Below are 8,493 nucleotides of genomic sequence, written 5' to 3'. Positions count from 1 at the left end.
TCTCTCCAGAAAGAGGGAGTTGAGAGAAATTGTTCCCACCGGTCTAATTACAGAGTGCTAAGTAAATACTCAACATAGAATCGGTAAGGAGAGCCCGTCTGTGAGCCTATCACATGTGGAGAGGACAGTTTCATTTCTTTTTCTGGTAGGGGTAGGAAGGCGCATCATGTTGTCTTTCGTAAAATGAGTTCTGCTCCCATCCCTGCGAGCTGTCTTTCAGGAGGCTATGTACAATAAGCTTGCTGAGAGTTTCGTAGAATATTTTTTGTGTGGTCATTACATAACAAGTGTGTAGAACATAACAGGTGTTTCTACTCTCAGTTTTATGCTGATGCTCATTTCAGATGGGCTAAGTGACTTGGCATCACCTAAGAGCATAACCAGAACCAAGTACAAGTCTCTTTTCTGGGTTTTATGTCCACTATAGGCCACTTGACCATTTAAAAACATGCCATTTGATGGTAGAAATCTCTCAATTAGCAACCATAGCACAGATGAAGGGAAAACTAGATTAGTTACCTTGGCAATTTTGTCCAGTGTTGACACTCAAAAAAGATACTCAGGGATTTCTAGATTTCATTTATGTTTCTTTCTGACTATATTGTTTAAATAATCTGGATTATCTCCTCATCTCGCTCTAGGACTCTACAGGCATATTTTCAACATCCATAGGGGTGAGCACATGTTTTAGGTGGTGGTACACTCCTAAAAGTCGGTGGAGGCCTGACACGAGGCCCTCACATCAGGGGAGTGGTAGGTTGATCTGTACGGTGGGCCCAGTCTATCTCTGGCAGAGCCGTTCTCCAGTTGACCTTGGGCCAGTCATCTTTCTTAGTCCTCTTCATATACCTTTTCATCTGATGCAGCTTTCAAAACCCTCTCTCAAAGAAATGCTGCAAGACCTCTTTTCATATTAAAGTGGTTATTTTCACATGGTAGATAGCAAATCGTGTTCAAAGGAAGGACCTTAACATTTTTTACATATTGCCATGTAGGAATCATAGCAGTTTAGATGTGGAAGGGACCTTCACAGCCCCGCAGTCCGCCTCTTGCCCATATTACAGACTGGGAAACTGAGGGCTAGTGACCTGCCCAAGATTGTTAGCAAGGTGGTGGTTGAGGAGGGACTCCAGGGACTCCTTGGACTCCAGCCCACTGTTTTTAAAGTCAGCACAATGAGCAGCCAATGCTTACTATTCTGCAAAAGGGGAGCAGGCAAAAGGAAAAGTGTACTAGTTCAGAAACCATAACCACAGGACCCCCTTACAACTGTGAAATCTTTTTAGGTTTATTAAGCTCTTGCACACACACAAAAGTATGAATATGTAAAAAATTTATTCTATTATTAAACAGACTCTTAATTCACCAACATTTTTGTCCCTTCATAGTACCACTGTAGTTTGTTGTAAGAATCTGAAGTGACTCCTGAATTATCAAAAGAGTATTAATAAAGAAAGGAAACTAGAGTTACTGGTTTTATTTCACTTCATTCATGATCTTTTAAAATCTATTCAATTTATTTTAACTAGATCAACCCATTCCTTAAGGAAGACAGCAAACAGGGAATTCACTGAGATTACTTAACAAATTTTGGCAATTTTCTTATCCCTACATCGTATATTTTATATTTTGCCAAAGAAAAAGAGTTTGTGGATTTTGATAACTACACAGCAGATTTTAAATCATCAGATTTTGATAGAGCACGGAGGTCTAGTAACATGATTTAAATTAAAATTCATGGAATCCTTTGACTTCAAATGGTAGATTCTTGGGAGGAGAGTGGCCTCTATCATTATAGGGGAGCCCTGAGAATGAATTGATTGCTTAGGTTCTGAAATGAAGAAACAGGATAGTGAAGCATCTTGTCAAAGCATTGAAAATTGTAAAGGAATGTTCTCATGTAGGTTGATAAAAATAACAAGAACAGTTACTTTTGCCTAGGCCTTGCAGTCGGTGCTTCCATATTGTCACTATCCTTACAATAACCTTCAAAGAGGTGTTCTGTTATTATCTAAAATTTTGGATGAGGAAGCTGAAGTTTTGACAGTGTTAGTACTTGCACAAAGCTAGCCAACCAAGATAGTGGCAGACCTAATTCAAAGTCAGATCTTTCTGGCTCTAAAGTCTATAATCTTTCCATTGTCCTTTATTATTTTACTGAAGAAATGGTGGTTAAAATATTTTTCTGCTTTTCTTGGCAGTTTATTCCAAGACCTGACAATTTCTTTTTTTCTAGATGTGCTGAGTAGGGAGCATGGGCTCTTAACTCCCCTGCCCCTAACCTATGGCTTGTTTGGACCTCCTCTGGCTTCCTATTCCTCCTGCTTAATTAGCACACAGCCAGTGTGGGGGCATATGAGAGCGACTCTACATGAGCCAGAGGACTAAAGGGTCTCTTTCTCTGGTTTGCCCTTACTTCTCCTCTTGGTATTATGGCGACAAGCTTTGTAGTAACTGAATTGAGAATCTTAGGAAGAAAAGCCCTACTACACCCATGGGGTGCACATACTCCATTATGGCTTAAGCAACCTGTGACCTTGAACCCTCATGCCAGCCCATAGTGAGAAAAGCCTGTTTTCATTTCTTTTTTTTTTTTTTTTTTTTGCCAAGCTCATCTGAATAGGGCAGGTGCAGGGCTAGGCTCTTAAAATAGAAGCCTATGTTCCATGTAATGTGGCACAGTCGAACTCCCCTTACTTCACCCATTGTTCATATTATGAAATGATGAAGCTCTATCCCCTAATCATTGCATTTTCTTAACTTCTGTGGGATCTTTCATTTGTCATTTGAACTCTCTAGTTTCTTCACTTGTAAAATACTGGACTTCTTCCTGTAACCTCAAGGACCCTTCCTAGCTTTAACATTCTGTGTCCATGTTTCCTATTAGGGTTCAGATTTTGGAAATCACTATCTCTATCTTGCTTAATTCTCCCGGCAATATTATTCTAGCAGGAATACCTGGGGCTAAAAATTATTCTTGCTGGTTAAAGTACAACATTCCACCATTTTGACATTCTGTTTGCTCTATATCAGCAACCTTCTCTTAAGCAGGTGCCAAGTATCACTTAAAAGCTTGAATAAATACTGATGTGTGTGCTTGGGATCACAGAAAACAATAGGTGACTTAATTTAACATCAGGGAGGGTTATTTCTATGAAAAATTAAGGATTTTTCTCAAAAATTTTAAATCTCAAGAGATTGAATTTTAAGAAATTGATACCTATAAAACTCCTCTGGCTTTTGTTCTGACAGGTGAGCTGATCCTTGAGTCTCAATTTCCTTTTGTAAATTAGAAATAATAATACTATCTCTTCATAGGTCGTTATGGGAATTAAAGAAGAAAAATAATGTGACATTGCTAGCAAGTGTCCAACACATGTTAGGCACTCAGAAATTGTTCACCTAGGGTCAAATAATAAGTTTCTTTTTTCTGTTCATGAATGATAGCTATTGATTAGCCTTGAGGCTGAAAACTTCCCTCAAATCTCAAGGAGCTAGCAATATTTTAGTAAGATAAAATGAATACATATGAAATAATTAGACAACAGCTTAAGTCAGGACCTGACCATTTGCTGCATTTAGGGCTAGGTACCCCTAGCAGAGCAGGCAGATTCTCACAGTAATGATCTGAGTCAAGTTTTCAAGGAGAGTGGTATGCCAGCATAGCCGATCATGCTCAGGAAGAGTCAAGGTCACACGTTATGGGTTTCAACGATGGGGAAAGGCTAACTAAAATTATATGCTATCAACAAGAGAGAATGATGAGTATCATTCAAAATGATCGATATGATATTTAAGTAGAAAAGAGAAGTACCATGAAATAACAAAGCGAAAGAAGTGGAACACAAAATTGTAGTAATGATGTGAATTTTTCCTGTGGCTTTGTATAAAGAAACATAGATAAATATTAGAAAAAAATATGATGTGAGAAATGAAAATAATAAATGTACTAAGGTTATGGATTTGTGAATGAATTTCTAAAACATTTCTTCGAGTAGGCTTTCACTTTTAATAACTGACATAAACCAAACATTTTGAATAATTTAATACTGAATAATGACTGGGGTTGACTATTATACCAGTCCCTGGGTGAAGGATGCAGCCTTCTCTGAGTCGGGACTTTCTCTCTGATATTCATTGTGATCTCTGAATGGCTTGAATTTTTTTAAAGAGAAAAACGTGCCACGGTCCAGCCACGACAGGATCCAGGGGGCCCCGAAGGTGGGCAAGGCGTCGGCGCGGGAGACAGTCGACTACACAGCTCAGAGGCGGTGTGACACTGTTCCGTTTTATTGTGATTTGAGTACAACTTTTATACTTTTTATTTGGCATTTGATTATACTTTGTTGTTAAGGTAGCAGGGAGTTAAATTTCTGTGGTTAGGCGGAGCAGAAAATCTTATAGAGTATATTATTATTAATGTTCATGATTAACTAGTACATTTTTCTCTCAATCATTAGAACAGAACTACCTGATGGAACAATCTAAACTTTTAATTATTATATCTATTACGTAAGATACAGTTTGATTTAAGTAAAGGTGATAGATAGATGTATTCATAACAGCAAGTATTGGCTTGTGGGCAGACATTGTTCTTCTTTCTGCCTGAAGAAATCTTTTAAATGCTATTTGATTTATGCTATATCTAAAGTTCAAGCTGAACCTTTCTCATAGCTGTTCAAAAGTTTCCTTGGTGCAGTAATGAGGAAAATATTTATAAAAATCAGTTTTACAAAGCTGCTTTCATAAGCTAAGTTTCTGTTCCTTTGTTTTTAAGCACCAAGGAGATCCTGACCTAGCCAGCCTTTCTATGAAACTTAAACTACTATAAGGCACATGAATTCTATCTTTATTCACTACATGTATACTATCTTTATTATAAGCTTCTGTATAAGGCAAAGGAAGATCAGGTAATCTTTTCATACTATTAGCCCCCCTAGGTGGATACCAGAGTTTTCTATTTATCCACTAGGCCACAAAGGAGGCCCTTCTATAGTAGGCACAGGCTTATGAGTAAATTTCTTATCCTTTACTAATTTTTCTACTAACTGCGTGGGAACAGGAGTATAAACTGGTTCTAGTAATTCAGCTTGTTATAATTTATTCATAATATCTTTAAGAGGCGCGTCAAAAGGAATTTCCCTTAATAATTGTTCAAATAAAGGGTTTACGCATTCTGGACACGTCAGGGTGACTAGAGCTGATTCCATACGCGGGGAATTTACTATGTTTTCCTCAGAGCCAATTTTGAGGAAATCCATTTGTATAGCGTTTACACTTACTAGAATTTGTGCTACCCAAATTCCCCCTCTTAATAGGATCATTTCTAAGAAACCAATTATCCCTAAACACATGCCACGTCCTCGTTCTTGACGATGCATTCCTTGAAGCCTCTGTCCCCATCTCCGGACCTTGTCACGCAGTAGGGTAGAAAGAGGACGCGGCAAAAATGTGCAACAAATCCCCCATAGGTTATGGAGTCCTCTTCCATTTACATTTCTGTAGATCTTCCTCCTCAAATTCCCTGCGACATGATATTGAATCCAAAGAAAAGGAGAGATCCTGAGAACTCTGATTTTGAACCAGGGATTTTCCTTCTACTTTTCTAGCAAATGCCTGGTTCTCTCAAGAATCATTCAGCCCCAGTAGAGGCGCATAGCACTTCAAGAAAAAAACAGTATACCAACAATCAACTGGACAAGTAGATAATGCAGGAGGTAATTTACATTTTATTTTCAAAAGAATTCTCCATGAATGTCCTTTAAAAGTGTATCGACTTTCTAGGAACACACTGATTCCATTTAGTGATTTACTCTACAGGTAGTAATGTATATTTAGGTCTGGCTCTTTCATAGCTTGAGTTGGTCAGTTCCTGTTAAGGGAAAGAATCTGAAGAGATGAAACACAACTGTGGCCCTCAGTGATCTTCCAGCTCCAATTTTATTTAAATCAAATCAGTTCCACCCTATGCAAGCTAATCCAATGCAAACTAGTCCAGTCTAACCAGGCCAAAAAACACGTGAATATTTGTGCCAGTGAATCTACGGATAAGTTATTTGCTTCTGATTTAGAAGTTAACTAAATCTAGTGTTGTCTTCTAGTCTGTCATGCCACCACAGGGAGCCCTGGCGCCCTTTTTCACTCACTCTATGTGCCAACTTTTCAAAGCTTGATGCCTAAGTTTGCTTGAGAATGTAGAGTAGAGGAAGGAGAACTGAACAGGAAGCCTCGAGACCTGGCTTCTAGTCTTGGCTCAACTTCAATTAATGGTGTGGAGTAAGTCAGTCAACTTCTCTAGGACTTAGTCTCCTAATTTATTAAATTAAAGAGGGTAGTCTGACTCTTCTGGCCACTTCTCCCCAGTCTTAGTAGTCTATGAATTCATCTTCAGCTCTTTTATCTAAACTTCTCAATTAATTCAAATCAAATCCCAATCACTTTGATACTTTTAGTTGGCTCTTCTTAGAGCATTAGTGCCCAGTTTGGCATTATAATTTTCCCTTGTTTGTACCCATTTTTTGGGAGGTGGGCAAGGGTCACTTTTTTTTTTCTTTTTTATCTACATAGACTCCTTGAAAATAGGGCTTGTGACATCCATGTCCTTATATCTCCTCAGAGTGATCTGAGCTCTTGGGACCATCATCAAAACAACATTTTTCTTGGTGAGTCTATCCTTTCTTTCAGAATCTTTCTCATGTTTATAAAATATTCTTAATTCAAGAGTAAAAATTTAAATAAATCCTAGAATTTTAATACATCCGACATATTTTTTCTTTTTAAAATAGTTTTCAGTTACAGTTGATATATATACAATATTATATTAGTTCTAAGTGTACAACATAGTGATTAGACATTTATATAACATAACAAGTGATCACCCCAATAAGTTTAGTACCCATCTGACACCATATATAGTTATTAAAACATTATCGACTATATTCATGCTGTACTTTACATCCCTATGACTATTTTTATAACTGCCAGTTTGTACTTTTATTCCCTTTACTGTTTTCACCCATTCTCCAACCTACCTCCCATCTGGCAATCATCAATTTGTTTCATGAGTTTGTTTCTGTTTGTTTGTTGGTTGATTTTGTTTTTTAAATTTCAAATATAAATTAAATCATATGGTCCACTTCTTCTTTATCCATTCATCTTTTGATGGACACTTAGTTTCCTTCTATATCTTGGCTATAGTAAATAACATTTCAATGAACATATATCTTTTCACATAGCATTTTGGATTTCTTTGGATAAATATCCAGAAGTGGAACTGCTGGGTCATATGGTAGTTCTATTTTTTTATTTTTTGAGGAAATTCCACACTGTTTCCCATAGTGGCTGCACCAATTTGCAATCCCACCAACAATGCATGAGGGTTTCCTTTTCTCCACATCTTCGCCAACACTTGTTTGTTGATTTATTGATGATAGCCATTCTGACAGGTGTGAGGTGGTATCTCATTGTGGTCTCAATTTGCATTCCCCTGATGATTAGTGATATTGAGAAAATGTTAGAAATAACTTCACAAAAAAATTTAAGAGATTTATTCTTATAACTAAGTGAGGTTGTTTGATAAATTTGTCTGGAGACATGCACACACGAAAGTACTTTCCAACTGTGAAGGAGCAATAGTTCCAAGTTATTCGGTGCAAATAAGCACTTCTTCCTTGTCAACAGTGATTTTTTGCCTGTAGTTAAGTCATTCTACCCCAAAGTAGACTTATTCTCTCTGCTCTACGTAGATGGGCCCATCATGTGTTCACAGAGGTGGTGAGAGTGGTCAAGAGCAGTACAAGGGCAGTAAAAAGGAATAAAAAGACAAGTTCCTGGAAGTCACAGTCATAAAGTGGATTACAAGTGCAGCAGCACTCTCTAAAAGGACCTGGGTTATCAGATTCAATGGTATTATTTCAGATGGACAGTTGTGTGGAGCCAAAGGAGCTATGCATTTGAAATCAGAGGGCAGGTATCTGAGAGATGGCTTTTCCACTTAGGCAGTTCTCTTGATCTTTCTAGTCCTGTTTCTTCATCTGTAAATTGGGGTAATAATGTCACACTCTATGAGCAGATATATTAAAATAACAAACAAACACAACCAAACACAGAAAAACAACCCTATAATAGTTCTATAAACATATCAATCATCAACAATTTATTATTCATTCACTCATTTATTCATTCAACAAATGCTTGTACAAATAAGGCACTATGCTTTGTGCTAAGCACTGCAATGAGCCTAAAACTGTATAAAGATCAAGGTGCAAAATCCTAGTTTAGGTCCTCAGTAAATGGTAGATAAATCATAAACTGAAGGATAGAAGTATAGAATGACACTCTAGAGGTCCTTCAGTTACGATTTTTGATCCTCAAATGTTTTGATGCATGGTTTCCAAGTGAAACAGTGCCAGTTTCTTTATAATTGACAAAAGCCCCTGCCTTTTAGGAGTTTGTATTTTGATGGGAAATAAAGACAGAGCTACTTGGGGCTTA

General features: G+C 37.5%; 1 long non-coding RNA gene across 1 annotated transcript; it reads left to right on the top strand.

The window, feature by feature from the left end:
- LOC120594608 (uncharacterized) lies at positions 1 to 6,687 on the top strand. Its single transcript, XR_005650645.1, has 3 exons — positions 1 to 145; positions 5,610 to 5,717; positions 6,617 to 6,687. It is a non-coding gene; the product is annotated as an uncharacterized LOC120594608 (long non-coding RNA).
- The last annotated feature ends 1,806 nt before the right edge of the window (positions 6,688 to 8,493 follow it).

This window comes from Pteropus medius, unplaced genomic scaffold, assembly GCF_902729225.1.
Source record: "Pteropus medius unplaced genomic scaffold, Ma_sr-lr_union100, whole genome shotgun sequence".
In the NCBI taxonomy this organism is placed as follows: Eukaryota; Metazoa; Chordata; class Mammalia; order Chiroptera; family Pteropodidae; genus Pteropus; species Pteropus medius.
Note: the sequence above shows the minus strand (reverse complement) of the source record. Positions and strands in the feature narration are given on the sequence as shown.